The sequence below is a fragment of the Mirounga leonina genome, unplaced genomic scaffold, assembly GCF_011800145.1.
Source record: "Mirounga leonina isolate KUSES-001 unplaced genomic scaffold, KU_Mleo_1.0 Mir_418, whole genome shotgun sequence".
Lineage (NCBI taxonomy): Eukaryota > Metazoa > Chordata > Mammalia > Carnivora > Phocidae > Mirounga > Mirounga leonina.
The window spans coordinates 29805672-29820435 of NW_023270739.1; the positions used below are offsets into that span (position 1 = coordinate 29805672).

Consider the following 14764-nt stretch of genomic DNA (forward strand, 5'->3'; position numbering starts at 1 on the left):
TGATATCATTTTTGCAAATGACCTTAAGTTGTTTATCCAGAGGGCAACAATACCAAGGTACTATAAAGTTAATCAAATTGCATACTATCTGGATAATTTGGGAGAACTTTTGGTCCTTTTTTTTAGTTTTATTTCACCAAACTAAAACATACTAAATGAAACCTAGGGTATGTTTTTTATTCTTTTTAAGACTGAAGAACTCCATTTTTCCCATCTGTAAAAATTGACGTAATAATTAGTAAACTGGGCAATTATAAGGATTCAATGAATTAGTGTAAAGCTTAGTAAATAAAAATTTGAATTTCTTTCCCCTGTCTCTCTTCCTTTATAGCCTTCTGTTCCTGTACTTATTTCTATTATAGATTTTAAAACAATTTTTCATTGTCTTTTTCCTCAGCATATACTCTTTTAGGGCAGAGGCTCTAGCTAATCTATATTTTTTCCACAGTGCATGTATGGCACATAGTAGACATTAAATATGTAGATAGAAAAAGTGTATAATCAATAAACATTACTTCCACTTTATGCTAAAAACAAAATGTTAATATATGCTGTAGTTCACATCTCAGTATAACATTACCTGATTTAAAATATTATTCAGGCAATTCATTTAATACACACAAGACAAACTATCATATTCTATACTTAAATTTCCATTATCTTTTTAGGCTTGATAGACACACCTTTTTTTATTGAAGTATGGTTGACATACAAAGTTATGTTTGTTTCAGGCATACACCATAGTGAATCAACAATTCTACACATTACACCGTGTTTCCCATGGTGAGTGTAGCTACCATCTGTCACCATACAACTTTATTACAATACTAGTGATTATATTCCTTATGTTGTACTTTTCATCAGTGAAACTGGAAGTTTCGTTCTTCTTTATTTTAATTTTTTTAAAGATTTCATTTATTTACTTGAAAGAGAGAGAGCACAAGTGAGTGGTGGGCGGGGGGACAAGCAGACTTCCCACTGAGCAGGGAGCCCGGGATGTGGGGTTCGATCCCAGAACCCTGAGATCATGAACTGAGTCAAAGTCAGATGCTTAACCAACTGAGCCACCCAGCCGCCCCTAGAGGTTTATATCTCTTCTTTATTTAATTTTTTTAAAAAATTCCATTTATTTACCTGAGAGAGAGAAAGAGAGAGAGCACAAGCAGGGGGAGTGGGGGAGGGACAAGCAGGACTCCCCACTGAGCAGGGAGCCTGGACATGGAGCTCAATCCCAGGACCCTGAGATCATGAACTGAGCCAGTCAGATGCTTAACTGACTGAACCACCCAGGCGCCCCTAGAAGTTTATATCTGTTAATTCCCTTCATTCTCCATGTCCCTCTCCTCTAGCAACCATCAGTTTGTTCTCTGTTTTTATGCGATTGTGTCTGTTCTTTGTTTCCTTTTGTTTACTCATCTGTTTTGTTTTTTAGATTCTACATTTAAGTGAAATTATATGGCATTTATCTTTCTCTGAGTTATTTCACTTAGCATGATACCCTCTAGGTCCATCCATGTGGTCACAAATGGCAAGATTTCATTCTCTTTATGGCTGAGTAATATTCCATGGTATCTATCTACCACATTTTCTTTATCCAATCATCTGTTGATGGACACTAAGTTTGCTTTCATATCTTAGCTATTATAAATAATGCTGCAATAAACATAGGGATTAACATATCTTTTCAAATTAATTTTTGTTTTCTTTGGGTAAATACGCAGCTGTGAAGTTATTGGATCATATGGTATTTGCATTTTTAATTTTTTGAGGAACCTCCATACTACTTTCCATAATGGTTGCACTGATTTACATGCCCACCAGTGCATGAGGTTTCCTTTTCTCCACATCCTTGGCAACACTTGTTATTTCTTGGATAGACACTTATCTTGAAGGAGATATTGACTTCACTAAACACTTAAAATATTTTTAACAATTAAGTTCTACATTAAAATGTTTGGAAACAGCTTTAATTTTGTTGGAATTGATCTGTATATACCTTGGGGAAGTGAGGTATAAATTGCAATCTTCAAGCCAGTATTTCTAGTCGCTCAGGTGAAACTTTCCATATACACATACCTGCTTTATAAGTATTATAAAATGTTTCCACTTAGAATATAAAACACTATATGTTGTGTAGAGCACTACAAAACAAAGTTGCTCTCATTTTTTTTTAATTTCAGAGTTTTATTGTATTGCACTAAAGAAACAGCAGGATGCTTATACAATGTTCTCATTCAGTTTTGAAAATCTAAAGTACTTGTAAATTTTTGAAAATATCTTACCACCATATTAGAACAATAAATATAATAATCAGTTTCTTAATAAGTAATGTCTTGCACATAAAAACACATTTGAAATGGCTTTAAATGCATTCTTAAATCCAGCATATATTTTTGTGTCATGTTCACTTATGCTTAAGAATTAAAGCAAGTATATTACTCTGATGGAAATATGTGAAATTTCTCATTCCTGTAATACAGAGGGATAATATTCAAGTGGAAGAGAAAAAAAAATTCCACTTTTCTTACACTTTTAAATGGATCCATATATAATCATTGACATGATAGATGAGGAAACCCACAAAGTTTCCCACAGGTCAAGTACGTGTTTTCAGAACTTGAATCACCCAATATCTACAGCTAACTTACAATTAGATGGCATTTCAATAAAATCAAAATGATCCTGACAAGTTCTTACAAAGAAAAACTTCCAATGGACCAAGGACAGTCAATAATTAATGCAATCATTCAGAGGATTATGGTCGTTCCCTAAGGAGTGCGAGTTCAAACCTGTCAACACCAGAGGTAATCATTTTGCATTATTTTATATGTAATTCCATTTAAATTCTTTGTTCCAGGCTAACATAGGAAAACAGTCTTTCCATAAGCAAAATATGTGGAAACATTTAAAAACTGAATCATTTTTTAAAGTAACTGATCAAATTCCAAAGGCTACTCTTGGAAAGAAGATCTTGTTGAATAGAATCCCTTCCTTTGGAAGCTCTAAGAGCTCACCAAAGCATGGATCATACTGCTTAAGTAGTAAAAAAAAAAAAAAAAAAAAATGCTAGAAGATAAAAGGGTAATTTGCACCATCCTTCTTTCTGACAATATGCTAGAATATCCGCATTCATGATGGCCATGGGGTCATGATGTCCTGGTGTACTCATGGCTGGCCAATTCAAATACCTGCAAATACAATATGCCAAAGGGGGCATATTGAGACCCAGTATAAGGCACTCTGCTGCACAAAGAAACATGACACAGATGAAAACAGATGAGGGGCACCTGGGTGGCTCAGTCAGTTAAGTGGCTGCCTTCAGCTCAGGTCATGATCCTGGAGTCCTGGGATCGAGCCCCGCATCGGGCTCCCTGCTCAGCGGGAAGCCTGCTTCTCCCTCTGCCTGCCATTCCCCCTGGTTGTGCTCTCTCTCTCGCTCTCTCTCTCTCTCTCTCAAATAAATAAATAAATAAAATCTTTAAAAAAGAAAAGAAAAGAAAACATGGATGAGGTATTCTGAAAGTACAAGAGGATTCAGGGTATTACACTGGTCTCAGGGGTTCTTGTAATCAGTCTTCAACTCATCAAATCCTATAACATGCTGGCAGGCCAGGAATATGAGGGCGGTGGTGAGCAGCATCACCAGCATGTTGCAGAAGACCCCGGATGTAAAAAGCACAGGCCCTGCAAGAGGAGAGGCAAGCAGTGCTGGTTCTGGATAAAATCATTCCCTTCTCCCAGGCCACGGCAGCGACTGCCATGCCGCCTCGGCTCCTGCCCTCCCAACAGGCCGGAACACCAGCCCAGGTGGGCAATGAGACCAGGCGTGAAAAATGAGATGACTCTGGAGAATGTACAAAAATCACACCTTTCGTATAAGTACTTCAGAGAGAAGAGATTGCAAGGCAACCAAGAAAATGGAGTTCCCAAATGAAAAATGGATACTCGAAAATTTGGCAGAACATGGGTGGAAGGGATGGGCACTGCACGTTATGAAAGAAGAAATCATCTAAAAATTGAACAAATTTGGGGCTAAACTGAAAACTGTCACTAGCTAAGATACCTAGATATAAGGGAAATTTACACTCCCTTGCATGTTCTTTTCCCTGAGCATTTATTAGTGCTTATTAAAAAGATTAAGGGTAAGGCAAGAGAAGAGAGGTGTTGGTGTTGTTGATGAAATAGTGGTGATTGCTGCTGGGATTCAAGAAAAGGAAACCTGCCTACTTTCTAATGCAAAAATCTTAAACCTTGGAGGAAAGCAACAAACTCTCTTGCCCCTAGGCCATAGTCAAAGACCACTTTTTCTTTTTAAAGATTTCTTTAATTTATTTATTTGAAAGAGAGAGCAGAGTGTGCAGGAATACCCAGGCGGGTGAGGGGAGAGCAGAGGGAGAGGGAGAAGCAGGCTGAGCTGGGCTGATCCCAGGACGCTGGGATCATGACCTGAGTCAAAGGCATACGCTTAGCAGACTGAGCCACCCAGACGCCCCAAGCCACTTTTTCTATAGAAGAGCAGAAGCAAAACTGCTTCTGTAGCAGGACATATCTCACTCCACTGACTGAAAGGCCAAGAAACTCTCTTGGGTCAAGGATAAAACAGTAATAATGAGCAGTGATTTACCACCACTGAAGGAGGGGGAGAGGAAACTCTCCTGCCTAAAACGGACCAGAAATACAGTGTAGAGTTTGCCTCCCATGGGGTGGGGAGGGTTACTGAGTCTAGATTTTGACAAAAGAAACCCCTTCTCTACCATTGGAGTAAGTTTAGCAGCTACCAACAAACAACAGCCATCCACTTCTGGGAGAAGTGCAAGAGTGTGTAAAGAACTGTGAAGGATCTGAGATTCACTCTACTAGCAAGTAAACGTGTTAACTTGTTAGTTTCCTGGATGCTGACAGAAGCTGTGAGACACTGCGTCAGACCAAAGACCTTTATTATTCCTGTCACAGCAAGTAGTATATGTTTCATATGCTTATAATATTAGTATTATTATTTACTACTTAGCTCTTTATTCTGTCTCCCATCTTCTAGAATGTGGTCTCCAAGAGAATAATTACTTTACAGCCTTGCTCATTTCTGTATCCTTAGTAGCTTGAAAAGCTCCTGATAAATAGCTGGGTATAATACATCTTCATTGAATTAATAGCTGTATAGACTCTTGACTTTCATAATGTGTCAACACACACTAGTGTTGGAAGAAGCCCCTTGAAGAAGAGGTGTGTGGTCAAGTGCCTTTGGTTAACACTTCTGCTTGGAAGTTCATAATGCCCATCAGTGTATCAAAGGCTCTAAGAAGACCTACAAGTAAAGAGGCTTGCTAGACTTTGCTTAACCCAGGAGTTTTCAGTTTATTTTATCACATAAAGTAGGCAAAGGACTGAGTTGGAGTTTTGAGAAAGGAAGTCTCTGACTTAGAAATTTCATAACAGAGTTTACTATGAAAAAAGCATAAATGTCCAGCAAAGCATAAGAGGAGTTGCCAGGCCTGAAGATACTCTCTGAAGACGATTTTTCAAGCCAGGTAAGTAGCTGTGCTGTTCTGCCTATACAGGATAAGTTCTGAAAAGGTATATTAACTCAGCAGGACCCTACAGATTTTATTATACCCCTACTGCATCACCCATAAAGTCCAGTTTAACTACTTTCTATGGTTTCTAAAACTGCCTTTAGCAATTGACATTTCTTGGATCTGAAAGGAATATTCAGGTTGCAAGTAACATCCTTAATGACACCAACCATGTGACCCACGACATATATTGATGAGCAGACACAGCACCTGTTGAATCCCCTGATCGCTGTATTAGGCTGAATGTAACTGCTTCCAGGCTGTGGCTATGTACCATCCGTAATATACACTGTCTCAAAGGGAAACAGTGTAGCATGCCTGCCCTGGGCCTACTCCATTGGGAAAACTGGGTGAATGTACATGGGTGTGCATTCAATGTAAGCATGTGTTTGTAAGTTGTGTGTGAGAGTGTGTGTAAAACAGTGTGTGTGAGAGAGAGAGAGAGAGGATATTTCAAAGAATTAAAGTTTCGTGAAAAATATGGGAACTCTAAAGTAGGTTAGGTGATCAAAGTACATGTGGGGGTTCTCTGATTTTGGCTGAATTTCCTCGATTCAATAAAGTTACTAGCAAAATTGAAAAGTAAAACTGAATTTGAGCAAATGCTTTATTTTTATTTATTTTTATTTTTTTTATTATTTTTTAAAGATTTTATTTATTTATTTGAGAGAGAATGAGAGAGAGCACATGAGAGGGAGGAGGGTCAGAGGGAGAAGCAGACTCCCCGCCGAGCAGGGAGTCCGATGCGGGACTCGATCCCGGGACTCCAGGATCATGACCTGAGCCGAAGGCAGTCGCTTAACCAACTGAGCCACCCAGGCGCCCTATTTTTATTTTATTTTTTTGCTTTACTCTTCACTTGATTATTTGGCCATCCTGCGACCATAGTTAATGCCAGCAAATCATTTATCACGCCACACCAACCTAGAGGTAAAATTTCAGTTACTCTTTTTAATATTCAAGTATTTGAAGATTTGAATTTTTAATTTGAATATTTAATATTCAAAAATTCAAAATATTTCCCACTGTGTTTTATTCAATTCTCCTTTTGACAATAAAATTTTAAGACTTACATAAAGTTCCTCTCATTGAAACCTAGAAGTGGAGGTGGGGGGGTGGCCTTCCTTCACCATTTCTGAATTGGGATAAATTCCTCCCTCTCCCTGGCAAAAAAAAAAAAAAGTCCATTTCTCTCTAGACTGAAATTTATGCCTTTCTGATCTTGAGGACATAGCATCCAGCTGAATGTTCATTCTGGTTCATCTGATGTAGATGCAGAGCTAGAAAGAGTTGAGGAGTTATTCACACAACTCTTCAAGTTATTCTGCTTAAAAGAGGTGTTGAGATGACCTACACCAGGAAAACTTGAAGGGGTTCATTTCAAATCGAGCAGACAATGGCGTTCCAGGCATAGTTCATCTTTGTGTCTTGCTGACAGATCCAAACAAAGCTGAATACTTATTTCAAAGATCGAGCTTACTTTGAAGAAGGCAAAAAAAGACTTAGACTACCCCCACTTGCGTCAAGTTTCACAGATTTTTTTGAAGTTGTCATGCTTCCTTGTGGATCATTATAAATATTCAGAAAACTTGCCAATTCTTTTTCTACGGGAAAAAAAAAAAAAGATTCTGCCTCTAATCTCGGCACATTTACTCATTTAAATTATTCAGTAAACAAAGGTTGAGGAGACTTCAGTTAAAATAGGAATGAGTCAGTCAACTGATGAAAAATAAAAGCAGGAAAAAAGTATCCAGTTTGTACCAACCTAACAATGTCCACTTCAAATGCGTTTTGTGTTTTATGCACTGAAAAACCTATAGGTTTGTATACTGAATAATAATCATTTCATAAATTCATGTGAATTTTAAACAAAATCAACGTATGACATACATACAGAAAAGTACTATGGTTGTATACATTTTCTCCAAGTAAACATGGTCATGTAAATATCATTCCTCCAACCAAGAATAGCACATTACCAACACCACAGAAATCATTCCTATTATCCCTCTGTCGAGAGTATAGTTCAGCTACTCCCTGGTATTGCTGCATTGTTCTGCATCCATTTTGGGTGGCTAAGCAGCCTGCAGTCACGAGTACATCTAAGTTCCTGGTATGACCTCCAACAGCCCTGTGAGCGGTCTCCTCTGCCTCCCGATGCCTTCCCCTTATGTGCCCACTAGATAAGACCCCTATAGGGCTTACTAAAACCCATTCTTTTGAGTTGAACCGACCAATATGGCCTTAGCTTGGGAACCCCAAAGCACTCCACTCATAGACCCTAAAAAAGGCATGTGTCCCTATTCCCAATTCTCTCTCTGTCTACACTCTGCCTAAACCTCTCTCTGTGGCCCCTTAAATTCCTACAGAACCCTTGAAAAATAAGCTTCTCTATTTCAATTTCTCTTGTGGTCTGTAGTCACCATCTGGCACAATTAACAAGTGTTCATTTGACAAATTCATAAGATCTACTCACACTGGCACCCTCTTTCCAAAAGATCACTATTATGCTCATGTTTAACAACCCATAGATTAACTTTGCCAGGTTTTAAACTTTATATAAATGGAGTAATTCAGTACATAATCTTTTTTTTATTTTTTTATTTTTTATTTTTTTTTTATTTATTTTTTTTATTTGAGACAGAGAGAATGAGAGACAGAGAGCATGAGAGGGAGGAGGGTCAGAGGGAGAAGCAGACTCCCTGCCGAGCAGGGAGCCCGATGCGGGACTCGATCCCGGGACTCCAGGATCATGACCTGAGCCGAAGGCAGTCGCTTAACCAACTGAGCCACCCAGGCGCCCCTGTAATCTTTTTTTTTAGTACATAATCTTATGTGTTTGACTTTTCACTGAATATTATGTTGGAGATTCTTTCATGTTGATGTGAGCTTTATTAGCATATTTGTTTCATTGTCATATGGTATTCCATTGTAGAAATATACCAAAAACTACTTATCTACCCTACCTTTAAACAACATTTGGATTGTTTTCAGTTTGGGGCTACTATATTATTAACACCTTGTAGATGTCTTTCAGTACTCATTTGTAGGTATTTCTATTAATTATGTACTTGTGATCGAAATTGTTGGATTATAGGTTATGCCTACATTCAGTTTAGTTGGTACCATCATAGTTTTTCAAAATTTATAGTACCACCAGCAATGTAAAAAAGTTCAAGCTACTCTTCATCCTTGCTGTCATTTGGTATTGTTAGTCTTGCTAACTCTTGCCATTTTGGTGAGTATGTATCGGAATTCCAGTGATTAATAATGAGCTTGCAGATAGATAGATAGATACATACATACATACATACACAGATGATAGAAAGTCAACATTTAGGTGTCCTCTTTTTTGAAATGGCTATACAAGTCTCCAGTCCATTTTTATATGGTGTTGCCTACTTTTTCTTATAAATTTATTATTCAAGATATTTTCTGCATGCCAGAATTTCACACTTTTATTTGATAAATATTTACCCCTCATCCCTGAGCTTGCCTTTTTAAATCTCTTATTGGTGAGTTTATGAGAGTTTGATAATTCTTGTTGGAAAGCTATGTAAAATTGTTAAGTAAGAACCCACAATTACTTCTCCCTCACCAAATAATTCTTCAGGTAAGAGTTTCACTCATTGCCCCTTGAGGACAACACATTAGAAGAGACATTCTTTAGATTATAATTTATGAACCCTTGCATTAAGAGGTTATTGCTTTCCTGTTTTCCTTGACTTCTTATAAGAGCAGGACTTCTTCAATGCCCTGATTTCACCAGAGCTGTTGGAGAAATCTGTTTGCTCCTGATCAATGGGTTATGGAGGTGGTAGTGGTGGGGCAATGGTATGTAGGTAATAATGTGGTTTTCCTAGTATAATGTTTTACTTATTGATTAAACATATTTATTAAGTATATATCATATGTCAGTGACAATTTTATATTTCTTTGAAAAGACTGAGTTTAACCATGAGTCAACAATATAAATCTGAATTGGTCCTCTTGTCTCTTCTGCTATAAAATTCCTACTAGTCCTGCAGTTGCTAGCTGAAAGTTTGCTTGAAGCTATATACTTCATTAGTGTAAATTCTAACATTCCTGAATCTTGAAACCTAAGCTTTTCTGTTGAATATTTTTTGTATAGTACCCATAATTCCCACGTGTTGGTACTGATCTTAAAACTTCTATATTCTAATACCAAAAGTCAGTTAATCCATGACCTCTGAAATTAACACAGGTTGAAAGAATTTTACTAGCCATGATTTATGGACACTGATAGTACATTAGAGCAACTGATTCAAGATGGTTCATTTCTATTTTTTCCCCATAGTTTTCTAATCGAGGTAGATATAATGGAAAGCCCACTGGGTAAATGAACAAGATCAATGTTGTCAGTCAATATGCCTGGATCTTTGACTGATAGAAATGAAGTATGATACATGATCTGGAGGCAATCTTGATTTTTAAAAATCTTATTTTTGAGAAAAAGTATTGCAAGCTATGCATATAGGTACAAATGACATTCACATTTGGTATATAAACTATCCCATATAAACTCACAGGACAGGACAAAATAAAAATTGTTTTATGGGACAATTTCAAGTCACAAAGAACCTTTATTTACAGAAAAATCTCTACATTGATTTCTTACTGGAATATTTATGGCTTCTGAGTCACTATGAGCTAAGTATATAAAACATAGTGGAGAAATTATCCATGAGAAAAATAAATGCTATTATCCTTTATTTTGAAGCTTCAAATAATCATGTATAAGCATCAGCCTGTAGCCTAACATAAAGTGACCTTTAGTGGTAAAGCTCTTATTCTGATGGAGTTCCTACTGAATGATAAATTTCTAACTATAGTGGGTGGGCATACATACCATCATATTTGTAAATTAGCAGATGACGAGGCCTACTCAAATACAAATTAAAGTTTACTTCTGGTCTTTAAAAAATGAACTCAGTTTGATAAACTTCTATTAAGTTGAAAAATAAGACTTTTTTTTAAAGATTTTTTTTTAAATTTATTTATTTGACAGAGAGAGACACAGCGAGAAAGGGAACACAAGCAGGGGGAGTGGGAGAGGGAGAAGCAGGCTTCCTGCCGAGCAGGGAGCTCGATGCGGGGCTGGATGTGGGGCTTGATGAGGGGCTCCACCTCAGGACCTTGGGACCATGACCTGAGCCGAAGGCAGATGCTTAACGACTGAGCCATCCAGGCGCCCCAAAAGAAGACTTTTCTAAAAGGAGTCAACTTTTTTAGAATTAACTGAAAAATTACTCTTTTCTTTAGTCTCTATTCAAAATAATGCTATTTATTTCTCAACCAAAGTAATTTCATTTAGAGTTAAATTCTGCCCTCAATAATTTATGTATAATATTTAATAGATGTGTGTTAAAATATTTTAGTAACATGTTTAAGACTTATCTTAACATATTAAAATATTTAATTTTCACAATAAAACATGATTGCCTTGTATAATCTAATGCTTTTTTATAGAATCCTCTCCATCAACTCTCTTGGCTGTAATAATTTTATGTTGATGTTTTTAACTAAATTCTGTCTGCATTCAGAATGCTACTAGCTGTGCCATATTTTAAGCAGCAAAGGAAGAAACAACTTTTTCTATATTTTTATTTTTCTGTCAAATCACGCTTAAAATTTGTAGAACTCATTTAAACATCACTTATGATTTCCACTTGGCAACCATACTTTGTGTTGCAGGATTATGATTAGCTAAACATGCTATTACAAAATAACCGGAGTCGGGCCCCTGGGTGGCTCAGTCGTTAAGTGTCTGCCTTTGGCTGAGGTCATGATCCCAGGGTCCTGGGATGGAGTCCTGCATCGGGTTCCCTGAGGGAGCCTGTTTCTCCCTCTCCCACTCCCCCTGCTTGTATTCCCTCTCTCGCTGTCTCTTTCTCTGTCAAATAAATAAATAAAATCTTAAAAAAAAAAAAAACACCTGGAGTTATGAAGCATATACAAAACTTACATGAGGCTGTAATTATAATCATATTAATAAACTCAATGGATTTGTTGATGTATTAGTCACATGTGTGCCTCTTTTGGAAAGAGAAACAGAAGTGACAATGGACTCTGAAACACAAACTGAGGATTCTAGAGGGGAGGGGGGTGGGAGGATGGGTTAGCCTGGTGATGGGTATTAAGGAGGGCACATTCTGCATGGAGCACTGGGTGATATACGCAAACAATGAATCGTGGAATGCTACATCAAAAACTAATGATGTGATGTATGGTGATTAACATAGCATAATAATAAAAAAATAACAATTTAAAAAAGGAAACAGAAGTTACTAAAAGAGATAAGCAACATTATATGACAAAGTAAGTAAGTAGTAGAGATATTAAATGCCTTATCAACTTAGCTTCAACTTCTAAGTACGCTCTAAGGTATATATTTAGGCTACAGGTGGTCTATTGAACTGCTTTCCTACCCAGAAAATGGTCATCACAAAGTTTTCCTACATTGCTGAGACTCATACAACCAATAGTTGCTATAGAAGGAAAGTATCCAGGGAGAGTCTGATTGTTCAGATATCTTTAGAAAGGTAATAACTACATTATTAATTTATTCTTAAAATTATTTTTTGAAAAGTTTGGACTTTCAAATTTTATAATATGGTTTTCTGTTGTCCAGGGCTCAGATTTGATTTTACCTTTCTTACAAAGTAAAAAAGTTAGCTAATTTTAGCTTATAACTGTTTCACAGATGCTGACAGAAAGCCCGAGATTCCTGGTTGAGAGATGAAGGGCCATATGACTCAAAGAACAACAAATAGCATGAACATCAGAACATACACATCAATGTCTCCTGCCTCCCAAGTCCCAGAAGATGACAAAGGGACCCAAATAGAAGCTGTGTGTGTTGTAGGTTTGTATAGAAGCTGAGACACTCTAAGCTCAGGGAAGCCACTGTTTTTATAGAAAGCAGTAAGCACACCTGTTCTTTGTCCCAGAAAAGAGACACTATCTCATCCCCCGATTGCTCACTGCAAATGCAATCAAAAATACATCTACCGTATGATAGAGTAAGTCTATTCCTAGGGACATAACCAGTAAAATTGAAAACAATTGTCCTTAAAAATACTTGTTCAAGAATATCCTTGGCATATTATTCAAAATAGCTATAAACACGCCTTCACCTCAGGTCAGCAGGGACCCAAACTGAGAGTCTCCCCCTCAAATTCCACCCCTTGTACTCAAATTTGCGCACAAAAGTGGACATAATTGTAACAGAAGAATAAAATACCCCAAATGGTGACACTAATTCTGTGGAATATGTAATGGATAAAAGGAGTGTGCTGGGCTGGAAACAATACATACAGCATGATTCCAGTTACCAAAAGAAAAAAATCCAAACCTGGCCTTTTATTGACATATGAGTTTGAAAATGGGTGGGGGTAGGGGCTGGTCAGGACACCTGCCTCTGGGGAGAGTAAGCTGGGGGAAGGATGAAGGAGGCCTTTCCTTTTACATACCCTTTCTCTATATCTTTTCAGGTTTCTAAGACAAAAACAAAATTAAGCAAGCAAACAAACAGATCAAAACAATGACAGAAAAGGAGAGAGACACAAATTATTAATAACCGCAATAAAAGACTGGTTATCACTGCAGACCCTGCAGGTGTTAAAAGATAACAAGAGAACATTATGAACAACTTCTTGCAAAGGAATTAAACAATTCAGAGAATAATGGGCCAATTTTTGAAAGTTACAGGCTACCAATATTTACCGTAGATGAAATAGATAATTTGAATATTCTATAACTATTAAGGAAGTATGAATTTATTGTCTAAAATCTTCTGGAATAAAAAATCTCTAGGCCCCAGTGGTTTCCCTGGCAAATTATTTCAAACCATTGAAAAAGAAACAACATCAATTCTATACAATCTCTTCAGGAAAATAGAAGAGGAGAGAATATTTTCCAACTCATTTAACAAGGCTACTATGATCCTGATAACATAATGAGACATTTACAAAGCATATAAAAGGGAAACTACAGAACAATATTCTTCACGAACACAGATGCAAAAATCTATAACAAAATATTAGCAAATCAAATCAAACATATTAAAAAGAGTAATTCACTACAACCAAATAATGTTTATTCCAGAAATGCAAAGCTGGTCCAATATCCAAAAATTAGTCAATGTTGTCACCTTATTAGTAGTCAAGAGAGAGGAAAAAATTATATCAGTTTGTTGCAGACAACATATTTGAAAATATGAGTATTCTTTCATGCTAAAAAAAAATTGTCAAGCCAGGAATAGATGAGAAAGAAATTTCCTCAACCTGATTAAGGAAATCTATAGAAAACATAGAGGCTACATCATAATTACAGTGAAAAACTGAAAACTTTCTTGATGAAGAACAAGACAAGGATTTCTTATAACTTTCATTTAACCTTTACCAGAGGTTCTAACCAGTGCAATAAATCAAGAAAAAAGAATAAAATACAGACGGGTTGGAAAGGCAGAAATAAAACTGCCCAGTTCGGGCGCCTGGGTGGCTCAGATTGTTAAGCGTCTGCCTTCGGCTCAGGTCATGATCCCAGGGTCCTGGGATCGAGCCCCACATTGGGCTCTCTGCTCTTTGGGAGCCTGCTTCTCCCTCTGCCTCTATCTCTCTGTCTCTCATGAATAAATAAATAAAATCTTAAAAAAAAAAAAAAACTGCCCAGTTCACAGATGCTGTAACTGTCTATGTAAAATTTTCAAGGATTCTGGAAAACAAAGCAAAACCTCCTAAAACTACTAAGTCAGTTTATCAAAGGTCTTAGCATACAAGAGTAACACACAAAAATCAAGTGTTTGTGTATTTTTGCAATGTATAGTTGGAAACAAAAGAATCTAAATACGTCATTTAAAATAGCTCCAAAAATGAAATACTTAGATATAAATCTAAAAAATATTACTGTAGAGGTTTTATTATTGATATGGACAAGCTGATTCCAGAATTTATGTAGAATAGCAAGGAAACTACAATTGCTAAAGCAATTTTGTAAAACAATAATCAACACAGTTGGAGAAATCATACTACCTATCTTTTCAATTAATTTTATAAAGAGAAATGTAAAGGAAAAATGATTTCAAAATACAACTCTGCCCTCATTATGCATACAACAAAATGGATATTGTGTGTAGTTTTATTTTTTTAAACTATCTTATTTTTTTTAAGATT

At 36.7% G+C, this 14764-nt stretch overlaps 1 long non-coding RNA gene and 1 pseudogene across 1 annotated transcript in view; both read right to left on the bottom strand.

Moving 5' to 3' along the window:
* LOC117998924 overlaps positions 1-14764 on the bottom strand; it is a 47288-nt gene that overhangs the window by 1188 nt on the left and 31336 nt on the right. The window lies entirely within an intron of this gene.
* Positions 3003-3723, bottom strand: LOC117998921 (annotated as a pseudogene).